Source organism: Lissotriton vulgaris, chromosome 3_1 (genome assembly GCF_964263255.1).
Source record: "Lissotriton vulgaris chromosome 3_1, aLisVul1.2, whole genome shotgun sequence".
Classification (NCBI taxonomy): domain Eukaryota; kingdom Metazoa; phylum Chordata; class Amphibia; order Caudata; family Salamandridae; genus Lissotriton; species Lissotriton vulgaris.
In genome coordinates, this window is record NC_141689.1 from 1968321847 (window position 1) to 1968336524 (window position 14678).

Below are 14678 nucleotides of genomic sequence, written 5' to 3' on the forward strand. Positions count from 1 at the left end.
TTACTTTGGCCAGGGATAGATTTACGCAAAAACACAGATGTACATATTTTTTAACTGAGAGTGTATTCGGTCTCCTCGGACCCTTCCCTTTTTAAAGATGCTACCTGTTTGCATTGAGTGACGTGTGTATTTGTATTTGGAGTTGACATAGCCTTCATATCAATGAAGCTAACGACCTGAAGAATCAGGGGAGTGACATGATTCCATCCTCTCACATATGAAGCCTGTAGTGCGTGCTTCCTATGTGTAATTTTGCCAGCAAATAGTTTTTCTGGATACTAAATCATGTACATAAGTATCCGAAATACGTAGTGATTTTTTTTGCTTTGTTTCTTTTTCCACTTTCTTTTACATAAACCGCAATAGGTCAATATTTTTGACTAAATTATGAGAAAACTATTAAGTTCTCAACGGGGCCAGCTCATGCCCCATAGTCCAAACTAGCAGCCTATTTTTGCTGCCAGTTTGTAGGACAATAGGCTTACCAATTTACAACCGAGCATTTTCCAGTAGGGACCATTAGAAGGTCCTGATGAGTAGGCAGTAGGGGACTGCCTACGAAACATGTTGACCAGGTAGCTAGCTAATTGCTCTACCACAAAACCCCCTTCTTAATATTCCCAGCCAGAGAAGTGAATAAATCATTTTTTTCTACTAGCCAGGGAACTTTTAAACCTTTTTAATTTTTTCACTTTCACTAGTTAGGTCCCACCACTTCACTGACATTTTTGCACCAACACATAGCCTTTATCACTAATATCTAGTGCTCCCGCGTAGTCCGCTGGTCAGAGCACGCCCCGCCCCGTAGAGGGACGGGAAGACCCCCATGATGAAGCATGACACTATTGGATTTTTTTAGTGTGTGAGGGGTATTTTAAAAAGCACATAAATGCTCTAATCTTTCCACTGTATAAGAGAGAGTTTTCCCACTGAAATAAATAAAAATAAAAACAAAAACCACTACACGTAGAATCTCTTTGTTTATACAAGATTTTTTAGGAGGGTGATTCTATCACTGCCTCTACACTTCCCCTTTTGTTTTGGAATGACTTTTTCAATGACCATGTTGTCCACAGTATATTTACAGGTCTTAATTCTACCTGGACCTCAGGCCATGGCATAAGATTTATTGATGTTGACCCTAAGATCTAGACCCAACATAAATTCATCAATAGCATCCAGGCATTTCTGCATGCTATTTGCCGTTAGAGTCATCAATACGGTATCATCCGTGTATGACAATAACGGCACATAATTGCCGTTTGTCTTAGGAAAATCTAAAAAAATTGTAATAAAATTTGTTCCAGACCATTTGTGTAGATTAAAAACAAAAAAGGTGCCATGATGCAGCCCTGGCGGATGCCTTCAGATGAGGCAATTTTCCCAGTTTTTTCACCGCCTGGGCCATATCGTACAGCAACAGAAGTTGCAGCATGCAATCTACGCAACATGGTGACCAATGGCTCCTCAAATCCCATAGACTCCATTAACGACCAGAGCTTTCCCCTGCATACAGTGTCAAGCACACTGGATAAGTCCATGAAGGCCAAGTGGATTGAAACACCCTTGGCCTTCATGTACTTACCCATAATCATGGGTGAATTAAGACACTGTTCTGTGGTCCCCCTGCCTCTCCTAAAAACGTATTGTAAGTCCACAATGATGCAAGAGGCATCCGCCCATGTCTCCAAATGCGCCAATATTACTCTCCCCAATAGTTTACAGGAGGCATCTATTAGGGAAATTGGTCTATAGCAAAGGGGATAATTTTTATCTCCCTTTTTAAAAATGGGGATGATTACTGCCTCTTTCCAAGATGATGGAATACGTCCCACAATACTCACTTTAAAAACATTTAACAGGAGGGGTGGCCATTATTGAGGGTGATTTTTAAACAAATCCAGTGGGGCCTTCAGAGCAATGCCTTTTCTCAAAGCCTCCTCCACTTCCTGCAGGGAGAGTGATAGGCTAAGCTGCCGCGAGGACTCAACATTCAAAGGAACATCATGATCACAATCATTTAATAATAAAATACCCTTCAGATTGAATATCTTTGAATAGTGGGCCTCCCAAACCTCCCCGGTTATATGCGATACCATAGACATCTCTTCACTGATAAAAAGTGGACAACTTATGACCTCCCAGAACAACCTACTCTCTCGCAGGTCACTGGCTTTTTCCAAGTTGTCCCAGGCCTTCTCCTTCAGTTCTATTTTTCTCTTCTCAACTGCCTTTCTGTACGTTTGTTCTGCATTCCTGACCATTTCTTTATCCTGGGGTACCACATGGAGAACCGTTCTCAACACTCTTTGCGCTTTGGAGCATTCACCATTAAACCATTTCTTATCCTTGGTAACACCTTTCTTGGCTGGTTTGAGCAGATTTTTGGCCACACTCTTGCAGAGGACTTCAACATTTTGCACTATCAGCTCTGGATCCGAGGTGGCCGTTAGACAGGTCATTATTTCCAATGAGTTGGCTTCAAGGATCCATTCCTCCATCTTTTTGGGGTGAATCTTATCCCATTTTATTCTAACCCCTTGGATGTGATTATATATTATTGGTTGTTCTAGGGGCCTTATCCTTGGTATTGCTGTACTCAATGATAAAATCAGGGGGTTATGGTCACTGATAGCATTCGGTTCTACCCTAAAATCATCAACTAGATGGGCATATCTGCTAGAAATTAGCATGAAGTCTATTATACTCATAGACCCTCTGACCCCCTGAAAAGTTGGGGTATCGAGTATGCGAAGGTCGTTTTCCACAATCATGTTATTTAGTGCATCTCCCTGTGTAGTGTGCTTAAAATGTGCCAGGGGTTGTTCATCAATGTCCAATAACCCACAGACATGACTCCCACTAAATGGACATAGAGTGCAATTAAAATCCCCAAGCCACATAATACATAAAGGAGAAATGTTCTCAGTCACTTTAGGGATTTCCACCTGCAAAGAGTCAATGATAACAGACGTATGAGTATTAAAGATGTTATAATACCAATTAATCATAAGCAGGGTTACAACAATCAAATTAGTACACAGGGTCAGTTGGAACCAGGGAGAAGAGAATATTTTTTCTATCCTTAACAACATATTACATATTGAGATTGAAGTCATTAAGCCAACCTTTGCCCTTCCAGAGGGGGACGGTTCGGCAAGAACAGTCAGGGTATTATAACCATCTAAGAAAAGGTCCTCTCTGCTCCACGTTTCTTGGAGACAGATGATGTTAAAGGATTTGATGTACTCTATCCATGCCTCATCCGATAGCCTACGTTAGATGCCTGCTACATTCCACGAAATCAGACGGATGGTACCACCATCTGACTGTCTATTTGCTAAATAGGGGGTTTACCAGACTGATTCCTTTCCATTATATGTTCAACTTGTGTCATATTCCGATCCTCCTCGCTGTCTTTTATTAAGCGCTGGGTTTTATTAATAGTATTATGAGACATCTGCAAATCGCTATTATTGGCCAAGGGATCGGGGAGGGGAGAGTTATTTCTGTGTTAGCATTTTCCTCAACACTCTCTAATTGAAGTCAATCGACCTCAGCCAAGGTACTCAAGGGGTCAAACCGATTTGGATGGTACCATGGGGGCAACAGTGGATTTGACTTTGGTCCTATTTGAGTTACAAATTCTATTTGGCTAGATCGCCCTACAAAATGTCGATAAAAGAACAGCAGGGGCAGTATTAAAACCCTAGACTTGTCCATGTTCTGCTCATTCACCCTGTCGATTATGGCTCTTACCTAGCAAGGGGGCCTGAAGGGCAAAATAATACAGTCTCCCTCCATTGTTTTCTTGGCAGGGCCAACCCATCTAACCCTGCGGGCCATCTTAAGTTCTGAGAACAGGGAATTTTGGTTTATACCAGTTATGGCATTTATAAAGTGTAAACACTTATTCTAAATAAATGACTAACCTATACACCACTTAAAATGTACTTGCATGTTTCACTATACTAATTCAATACTAATCCTCTATGGGTCCCGGAGTAGCATGCTACATGCTGAAATAGCAATTTAACGTCTCATCAGGGGTAGTAAGCACTATATAAATGCAATTACAATACAATACATTATAGGGACCTGCCTGCAGCTATATTCAACCACTCCTCTCACTCTTTAACCGAGATGGAGACTACAGTACTTACCAGCGGATTATCCTTTGTCCCTACTCTAACAAAATTATTTATTTGATATACAAATTGGAATGTATTGGTTCTTTCATTCAATTAGTTTGACATTTGTTTGGGTTAAGAATGAGAAGCTGCCAATCTTTGACACCACAGTTTTACATAATCCCTTATTTTTTATTCTAGTAATCATATGGTATTTAAATACATCATTACCTTTGAAAATGCAGTACTCACTGAAATAGGTTTACCCTTAGAAAATCACAATATCATCGACCTAATTTATCTAAAGATCAACATTTTGCCTTTTGCAACCTAGAATCCAATAAAGTTATTTTTATTAAAAACGTCAAGAAGGGCAGATGCATTGTTCTGATGAACAAATCTGACTACAATGAGATTGTATTCAGGCAATTAAATGTATCGTATCATTATGAAAAACCTTCCAAGTAATTCCATTACATACATAAAAATAAATCCATCATACTATTAAGTGAAACAGATCTTGATGAACGTTGGTTAAGCTCTAAAGAATTCTCATTTCTGAACAAAGTGGATGCAACTGCGTCTGCTTTTTTAAGTCCTACCACAAATCCATAAAAATGGGACACATCCCCCATGCCAATCTATAGTTTTGGGATGCAATTCAATGTTGTAACCACTTGCTCAATATGTTAATTTTGTCATCAGACCTTTGGTTATTGGCAATTCTTCCTACATTCAGGATACCACTGCAGTGATTTATGTCATTGAGGATTTTCCTCCCACCCATTAATTGATATCCAGATCATAATGGATATAGGAATTCTCTATACTAATATTCTTCATTCCGAGGTATTGACACTCTTATTTGATCTTCTGGAAACCCAGACACTTCAATATTCAGTACCGACCTCATTTATTCTAGACTGTGCCAAGTTATCTTTGAAGCCACAAGTTTTTCATCTTTGAAGGTCAATTTGTAGAACAGATCAAGGGAGTAGCTATAGACGCAGTTTTCTCTCCAAATACAGCCAATATTAATATGGCAGATTTCAAATCTGAATAAATTTTTTCCTCATATAATCCTTTCCAAACTCAAATCAGCAAATGATTCAGGAATATACTTGATGTGTTGATGATCTTGTATGGCAGCAGTGATTCGCTAACTCTTTTTCCTGAATGGGTAACACTTTACACCCCAATCTTCGATATACATCAGAATTCAGTTCTACTAATTTCAACTTTCTAGATATAACCATGAAAGTTGAAAATAATAAACTATAAACTATTCTGTACACTAAACCTACAACTAAAACACCTTGTTGAAATACAACAGCCACCATCCTCAAGTGCTAAAATATAATCACCAGAAGAGAAGATTACTTCTATGAAGCTAAGAAACTCTCATAAAAATTGTAAGCTTGAAGTTATCCTTATAGACTGTTAAGAAGATCAATGAAACGTGCCTGGTACAATAACAGAGAAGCACTCTTGCAAATAAAAACAAGACCTAAAGATTATTGACTAGTCTGTGTTAGTACTTTTGGTACCTTGGCAACAAGATTAAAAAATCCTACACAAACAGTGGGATTTAATTAATGGTGATCTAATTTTTAGTGACCAACCTATGTTTGCCTTTAAAAGGAGTACAAATTTAAAGGGCAGATATCTAAAGTCATATATTGAACCTACAAAAATAACTAAACAGCACTGTTTGAATCTTTCCCTGATTGTTTGTAATTTCCGGTGCCGGAGTTGCACTGCATGTGACACATGTAAAGTTGCAAAAACATTTACTTTGAATGGATTACATTTTCCTCTAACACCTTCCCAAATTGTAAGTTGGCCAACATTGTCTGGTGTATCCAGTGCCCATGTGGCTTACCCTACATTAGGAAGAGGACACAACCAATACTCAAAAGGAAAGTACAACAGCAGTAATGGATAACATACAGATCTCAATATGCCCATTGGTTAAGCATTTTGCTCAACTCAATCGTACAGCTAGAGATATGGTTTGGAGGATGATAGATGTGATCAAACCTAATGTTTGAACCAACAACACTAATAGCCTATTGACAATACATAAAACAAATGGATCTCAAAATTAATAGTGTAAAACACGGTTTGAACATTACAGTTGAATCGTCCACTTTAGAGTTTCTTTGAAATAGAATAAAAAGGCTATATTTGGCCTCATCTTTATTGAATTCCTAAACTGTTATCATATATTTAGCCTACTTTTTTATTTACACCATGTGATAGAAATTTCATGTAATTTCTGTTGATATCAATGTTTTCCTGTTGAGTCCATTGGGATAATTATACTTTGTCCATGACTCATTGTGATATTATTTGGGGTCACAAGGATGCTTTTTATGTGCTTTTACTGTGATATCTCAAATGCTAAACTCTGAAGGTTTTGTCAATGGGTTATGAAATGTCAAACTTTACAAACACAGGTAGTCGTGAGTTTCATCGGGATGTTTCATAAGTTGAAATGATATTCTTACATTTACTGTGTTAAAATTAAATTCCATAAGTATGGGATGGAACAGTAGGGTCAATCGTTTTTAATTCCAGACAATTCGAATAATATTAATATATTAGTAATATTGAAGTAACTTGCATCATAAGTTTCATAAAGAATCATCCGGAAATCTTGATAGGCTGTACAACATCGGGGTGCATGCAAAGGCTATGGCCTGGTTAAGAGATTTTTTGTTTGGAGATTTCAAGCGATGATTAAACGCCTTTTAAATCTAAGATTTTACATAATTCTTGTGCCCCAAGAACCCTCTGTAAGGCAGGTGCTCTTTAACATCTATGTGGCTCCACTAGCCAAGGTTGTTGGAACCTTTGCCTTTGAAATTATGTCTTATGCTGATGACACTCAATTAGTGAAATTATTCAGACAAAACTTTAAGGCACAAAAGGCAAGGTTGGCAATGGTATGTGTGTGGTGGCTTCATGGATGAAGCAAGATTGTCTTCAACTTATTGGGGAAAGACAGAGATTCAACTGTTTGGCAAAGTTAAGCTGGTGTGGTCAGTCTCTATGTGATAAGTGCTCTTGTGGTTTCCTAATTCAATCATGAGTAAATGTGGGAGACAGCCTCCTCAATTCAGAGGCATTCACCTATAATACTCAAGCATCAACCATGACAAATATAATCAACAGAGTATAAAACATACCCACTCTACACATTCAAAGGTTGGTGTCCATGCACTCCATGTGAAACCACGGGGTGCGAGTGCACCGGTGCTTGCGCCACAGGAACTACCTTGTGGTTCACAATACATAAGTCACACAACCATCACTCATTCGTGGTGTGTGTTGCACACTATCAAATAGTCAAATGTGTGCACAAAGGCAGTTGTCCTGCCCAAATCACGAAAGTGTTGTAAAAAAATCTGGTTAAGGAGGAGGGAGATAACTGCTTACGTAAAATGCATAATTAGCGTGCCACATGGGCGTCGGGTTCATGGTGTGGCTCTGTACACGATCTGAGCAAAGTAAAGGTAAGGCATTGTCATACGCTGTCTATAAACGTAGTTCATGGCTAAGCAGAATGAAAAGGGGTCTCCCATGGTAAAATCGGGTACTTATTTCGTGGAGCTGCTCACCGAGTGCTGCGCCTACTCACAGGACCTGTCACCACTCCCTACAGGATCACAAACCCAGAACCCACCACAAACCCAGTGCCAGAAATAACCTTCTCAGATTTGAGAGCTTTCATCCTCGTCCCCTCAGGGAAAATCTTACCTACGGTCAATACTTGAGATTGTGCCGAAATTGCAGCAAGCTCACTGACTATCGCAGCCAAGCAAAAGAACTAACAAACAAACTGTCCGAAAGAGGTTACCCGGAGAAAATCCCCAACAGATGCCAAAGGAGAGAGCACGCAATCAAACGAGGGAGGTTCTACTTGAAGAGAAAACACGGGAGGAGAGTGAAATCCTGCTCACTTGTGTTACGACATACAACAGAGCATCTAATCTCATGACAAGATCTATCAATAAACACTAGTCCATCATCAACACGGGGAATCTCCATTGGGAGAAACCATTATTCTCCTTCAAAAAAGCCTGAAAGACTCCTTGGTCAATACACGCCCAAAAGAGAAAAAGCAGGAAAATCCACCCACGGTATTAAATGCATGGGGCCTGCCTAACATTGTCGAGAATTATCAGTGTGGAAACTGCAGTGTGTGCCACATGACACACAACACAAAAACATTATCAATCGAACCAGGCAAAACATGGACTTAACAAACCCACACAAACTGCAACAGTGCCAATGGAGTTTACCTAATAACATGCCTGTGCACGCTTCAATATGTGGGCTTGACTTGCAGGAAAATGAAACAGAGAATTTGTGAGCATCGTAGCACGACCAGGTGCAAAAGGGCAACTACTAAACTAACTGAACACTTCCTTGAGAAAAAACATACAACTAATGACATGAGATGGACCATAATAGAACAAATCAAGATGGGCCCAAATGTACAACAAAGACTTTTTGAAAAGGAACAGCAGTGGATATACAGACTATACACCCATAGAAAAGGACTGAACGATAATATTCTTTGGAATTCCATCCTGCCGAGATGAGCATCTACCTTAAATTTCCCTTGACCAAAAGAGAGCCTCTGTCCTGCGACTGATCTATACAGCTTCTTTACACTCTTATAAGATCCACCTGGGCGATCTGAATGTTTGCCTTAAACTTAAATATTGGTAGGTTCTGTTTATTCCACTCTATCCCACACACATATGCAATTGTTGATACACGTAAGAACAACAAGGACCTGAATGAATGGATTTGTCCTGTCATACTATTGGAGGGAGTAACCACAACCTACATTCTGTGAGTAGCCATGGACCATAGCAAGTTGAACCAGCCACCGTAACAGAGTCTGCACTGTGTAATCATGAGTGTGTAGAATGACTGTGTCTTTCAACATTTGCATGAATTTTCAAGACTATCTCTATGCCTTTTTCCACCATTTTAGTCCCATGGATAACGTGGCTCTTGTGCTATTATGCCCCCTTATCCTCAGACATTAGTTGGAAAGCTTAATGACTTCGCTGCCTTCCAACGCATTCAGCGCGATCATCCACTTGAGCGCTGATTTACTTCAAACTTGCCCTTTAAAACTTTATTGCTTACTAGAGCCGCAAGTGGCAACACCGCCATGACGTGCTGATGCGGGTCATGTGACCGGCTTAGCCACACCCCCGTATTGGGCTACCCGGAAGCAGGTACACTTAACTGATGAAGCGGCCCATGGATTGTGATCTCGCAGGGAGTGGCAGCGGGTCCTGTGAGTAGGCGCAGCACTCGGTGAGCAGCTCCACGAAGTAATACTCGATTTTACCACAGGAGACCCCTTTTCTTTCTGCTTAGCCATGAACTACGTTTGTGGACAGTGTATGACTCTGCCTTACCTTTACTTTACGTTGCGTGCCCTGCATCCCCAAATGCGATGCCATGCACGCAACGAAATTCGTTTTATTTATTAATATGTTTAGTTACCTGTAATACTCCATAATCCATAGATTACTACCGCCCTACCCTGCCCCTCCCCCTCCCCAAGTCACCGCCCGGCAGTTACTCCCACCACCGACCGTACTGGTAGCAATACCGGGGTACCAACACCCCACGTGAAAAACTTGAGAAGAGAACACTCCGGACCCCCATGACACCAGAATCAGGCACCTGTCAAGGGACATTGAGACCCCTGAGATCACCTTCCAGAGTTGCCCAGCAATCCTGGAATCACCTCTCCAAGGTGCTTGCTCCTGACTGAGAGGACCTCTCGACCCCTGATGCCCGTCGGTCCTATCTGCTATGCCCTGGCTGCGGCAAAGATGAAGAAGTTGGCTCCCATGGCCTTGCACCCCTTTTGACCTCTCATCTCAAAGGAGGCTCCTTGGACTTACCTTTATGCCCCCTTTGTAGTGTGTTTTCAAGTGGCCCACTTTATCATAGTGCACCAGCTACCATCACCTTCAGCTCACAGCCAAATCTGGGATGCTCCCAAACTTCTGCTGCTGTAACATTGAACCTGGTCCTGTTATCAACCTACAATGAGAAGGTGAACTTTGTGAAAACATTGACTGGTTTTCTATGCATTTTAAGACTTTTTCCCATTTACTTTATTGGTGCCTAATTGTGCACAAAAGTGTTATATTTTCCGATCTTTCTGGGTGTACTTTGTTTTAGTACACTATATAGTGATCCAGCTTCCTACAATTAGTATTTCTTTATGTATTCATGTATTGCCTAAGTATGATTGTTTTCAGCACAGTTTATGAAGCACAATATGTGTATTATTTAGCATAGACTCATGTACTTTTCAGTTAAATGTACTTTACTTGTAATATGAAGACATTTGCTGCATCAGAGCAATACCTAACCAATGAATTATTATGTGGGATTAACGTTTAGTATTATTCGATAGGTATGCACCTTGGCAACCTATACTAGCTCAGCTAACTTTTCTTAATTAATAGCCCAACACCCATTTCGAAAATGCAAATGTGGCCACTCGTTTCCTTCATAATGCACATATTTCAAGTATGCAACCCAGAGATAGTTCATGACATCCTGGTACTATCGTGGGTGCATTGGTGCGCAAATATTCTGCTTTTCAGTCGAAATGAAATTGTGATTGGCACGTGATACATTTCGTTTTCAATTTTACATTAATTGTAAATAATGATGCTTTAGTAGGGGCATTTATCCTAGAATAGGATGTACAGAGTGGATACTCGGTCGCTGTCAGCATAACACGCATGCACAATACTGCACTATGATTGATGTCATTTACTCAGTACAGTGTGTACCATGTGTATAAAACAAGAAATAAAGAGATGTTCTTCCAATACATCAAATGCTGCCAAGGAGACAGATGTTACTTATTTAAATAATAGTATATTAATCTTTCCTTCACCACCTCATGAGTCGTGAAAACAATAAAAAACACAGAATATGAAAAAAGGCTCCCAAGACATACCGCCGCAATGAGGACATCACGGTACATTGAGTTGACAGTGTTGATGGATTCAGATTTTGTTACCGTGCATTTACCTTGTGGAAGCCTGACAGGCTAACATTAAAGCACGGGTTCCCGCGTGACTGGCTGCTTCCTGTCCTACGCCTGTCTGGTCCTGTGGGTGGAGGCTTCGTTCATGTCTTGTTATTCATTCCATTCACTGTCCAACGCACACAGAAAGAAACACGGCTGCAGAAGCAATGGCACAGACGTATATATAATAAAGACACAATAACTGGTTGTATAGTTATTAATACCATATATATTTGTTGCTTCTAGAGGCAGCAAAAGAGTATACAATAAGGTGATTCGTGTATGAGAGAGGGTTGCAGCCGTATCTACGTCTAATCTTCACAAGAAGTAATTGGTTAGTGGATTGTATCATTCTGGGTAAACCCTACTACCCCAGGCATCAAATCTTGATTCTCAGAAAGTTTGCAATGTCTCCACTTTTCCCCCATGTCACTTTGTTTTATTCCTGATCGTTATCTTCAATCATCACCTGTAGGAGAACAACCAACAAATGTTTCCCGCATTCTTGGACTTTTCTCGGGGCCAAGCTGGGCGGTTCCGCATTTTCTCTGAGGGTCCCTACTCCCCCGACAGAGATGTCACCTCAAGGTCGATCACAACACTGTAACTTTCAGACTAAAGCAGAGCTTGCAAGAAAATATTGGTACATCATGTTAGTGGCTAAATTGTGTGCTGGGATGCCAAGGTTCAAAAACCTACAGGGGCTGGTGCAAAAGGATTGATTTCCGAGGCTTTATCACAATCAGGTGCGCTGGTGCACCACAGACCAAAGCACCTAAATGTTTTTTTCTGTCTATCAGGCATCTAAAGTTCAGACAAAGAACTAAGAAGTTAACGCAGGGACTTTAGATAGAGCATGTCGGATACACAGAGAAGCAATTTCTGCTCACCTTATCTGATCTGATCTGCTTAAAGTGCTAAAGCTGTGAGAAATTACAAGTTAAATGTATGAATTCAAAGGGGTATATTCACAAGTACTCAACTCCAATTTATCCCCACCTTAACGCATCAAAAGTGGAGATAGATCTAACACCCCTCACAAGCTGGTGCAAACTGCAGACCGCCTGTATTCCCGCGATAACTGCCCCAAAATGTATCTCCACGGTGGACACCGCCAACTAACCTTAATGGAATGCAGATCAGGCGTTCTAGTGCAAAAACACACAAAAAAACCACAACACCAGATTCACAACGAACTGCCAGATCTGTGATGCGAAACAACAACAGGTGATAAGCCGCGGTAGCAGCAGGGAATTAACACCTGCCTTTTGCTGGTGCTAAGCAGGACGACTACCCACAGCACGAAAGGGAGCCCAGCCAAGAGCCACACCTGAAGACCCACAGATGCCATGGAGACAATTATCATGCAGCTTCGATACCCATGAGGGCAACAACATCCCCTGCCACTACCCCTAGCAACCCTTCAGACATACACATACTGTGCACGGCACAAGAGCCACAACAAATGCATGGTGACGCACAGTGCCAAAATAAATACACACGTGTGGCCAGAAGAATGAGAAACAGCCACACAGCACTGAGGTAACAACACAAAACAGCAATGCGGAAGACTCCTGTCAGGTCCATCAGAGACAATCTCGACATCACAGCCTGGAAAAGAAAGCACAAAATCAGGACGTGTGTCATGCGCACATCCAAGGAGCGAGACACAGAAAAACAGAAAATGAAAGTGAACCAAAGATAGAAAGAGAGGGAAGGAAGGGAGAGAGAGAGAGGGGGAAGGGAGAGAGAGTGAGAGGGAGAGATAGAGAGGGAAGGGAGAGAGAGTGACAGGCCGAGACAGGGAGAGAGAAAAGGAAAGGAAGGGAGAGAGAGAGAGACTCCGCCGTCCCTGCGCACACAGGCTCCACTGTTCACCTAGTGCCATCGGTGTGTCCATCAGTAGGCACACCACATGCCTGTGCAAACTTCAGGCCCCGGTCACGCCACCATGGCATGCTCCACATTATGCGTGTCTGCCCAGCGGCCCGGCAGGTCCCACACATGACGCTGAGTCCTGAGTTATCAATGGAGGAGACCACATCAGTGCACATGTCATCATCGCAGGCTGCACACCCGCTCAGCAATTACGTGTTCCACCAACCCTGTGCAACGCCAGTCAGCCCTACATTGTGGGAGGCCCATGTCTGCAGCAAGGCCTCGGGTGCCTCTAACCCTATGCAATGCCAGTCAGTGCCATATGGTGGTGGGCCCGTATCAGCCGCAAGGCCTCGGGTGTCACTAACCCTGTTCAATGCCAGTCAGGACCACGTGGTGGTAGGCGCGTGTTGGCCGCAAGGCCTTGGGGGCCACCAACTCTGTGCACATCAAATCATGGACCCTTTAAGATTGAGCACCCTGGTGCGTCCGTCATCCAGTCACCACTGGCAGAGGGGAATGTGATGTTGTCGGGCCCTTATATGTGTGGGGTCACACAGCCTGTGACGCCTGCGGCGGATGGGTGTGGTGTGTGTTCAGACCTGCCCTCAGGGTTTGGCCGTGACATGCTGACAACTAGACCAGTGACCTGCATACCACCAGCGAGTATGCCTTCAACAGGTAGCTATCTGGGGCCCCCCTCGGAGCGTAAGTGGAGTGGTCTGGCCTGGCGTATGCCGGACCAACACATGATGTAACAATGACTCCGGGCTCTGGGTGTGGTTCAGTCCATGTCCGGGGGAAGGAAGGAAGTGACTAATATGTGTGTCCCTGTTGTAATGTCCACGGCACCCGGAACACAATAGGCAATGTAGCACACAGTGACTGGCATACCACTAGATGAGCATCATTGATGTAAGGGAAATCACTGTCCCTAATTCCATCCACAATTTCATACATAAATGATGAAAGACATGACATCGCAGTGCGTTACAGGATGTTTATTTCACATCCAGTGGAGTTTTGCAGCTGAAACGGTACAGGGCCATGCCAAGCACACCACAAAATATTGGCCCGTGGAGAGTCAGCCAGAGTCCATCGGGGGATGACAGGTACTGGGGAAGAGGTAAGGTACAGTCCGCTGTCTGGTCACCGTGTCATTGGTCATCAAACAGGATATGGCAGTCCACGTTGTGGTCCGAGGTGAGTGCAGCACAGTGTATTGGGGTCAGTGGGAGGTCATGAGGCCAGGTGCGGCACCAAGCAGAAACAGGCCAGTTGTGGAAATGAATGCTAGTGCCACCTTCTGACAACAATCCCATCCATGTCCTCATCCTCGTATGTGTGCACTGCCCCACCGTCTTGTGGCAGCAATGCCATGATGAGGATCTGCAAGGCATGAGGGCTCCCAGCTACATTTCACTGATTTGAAGTGGTGGCTGCCATCCTTTCCGCCTCCATCCGCATCATGTCCACCATGTCCTCCATGAGCCTACGCATGTGTGCCAGCTCATGGCTGGAATTGCTAGAGACAGTCTGAGCGGACAGGTGTTCTTCTCTCCACGTCATGACTCCATCGA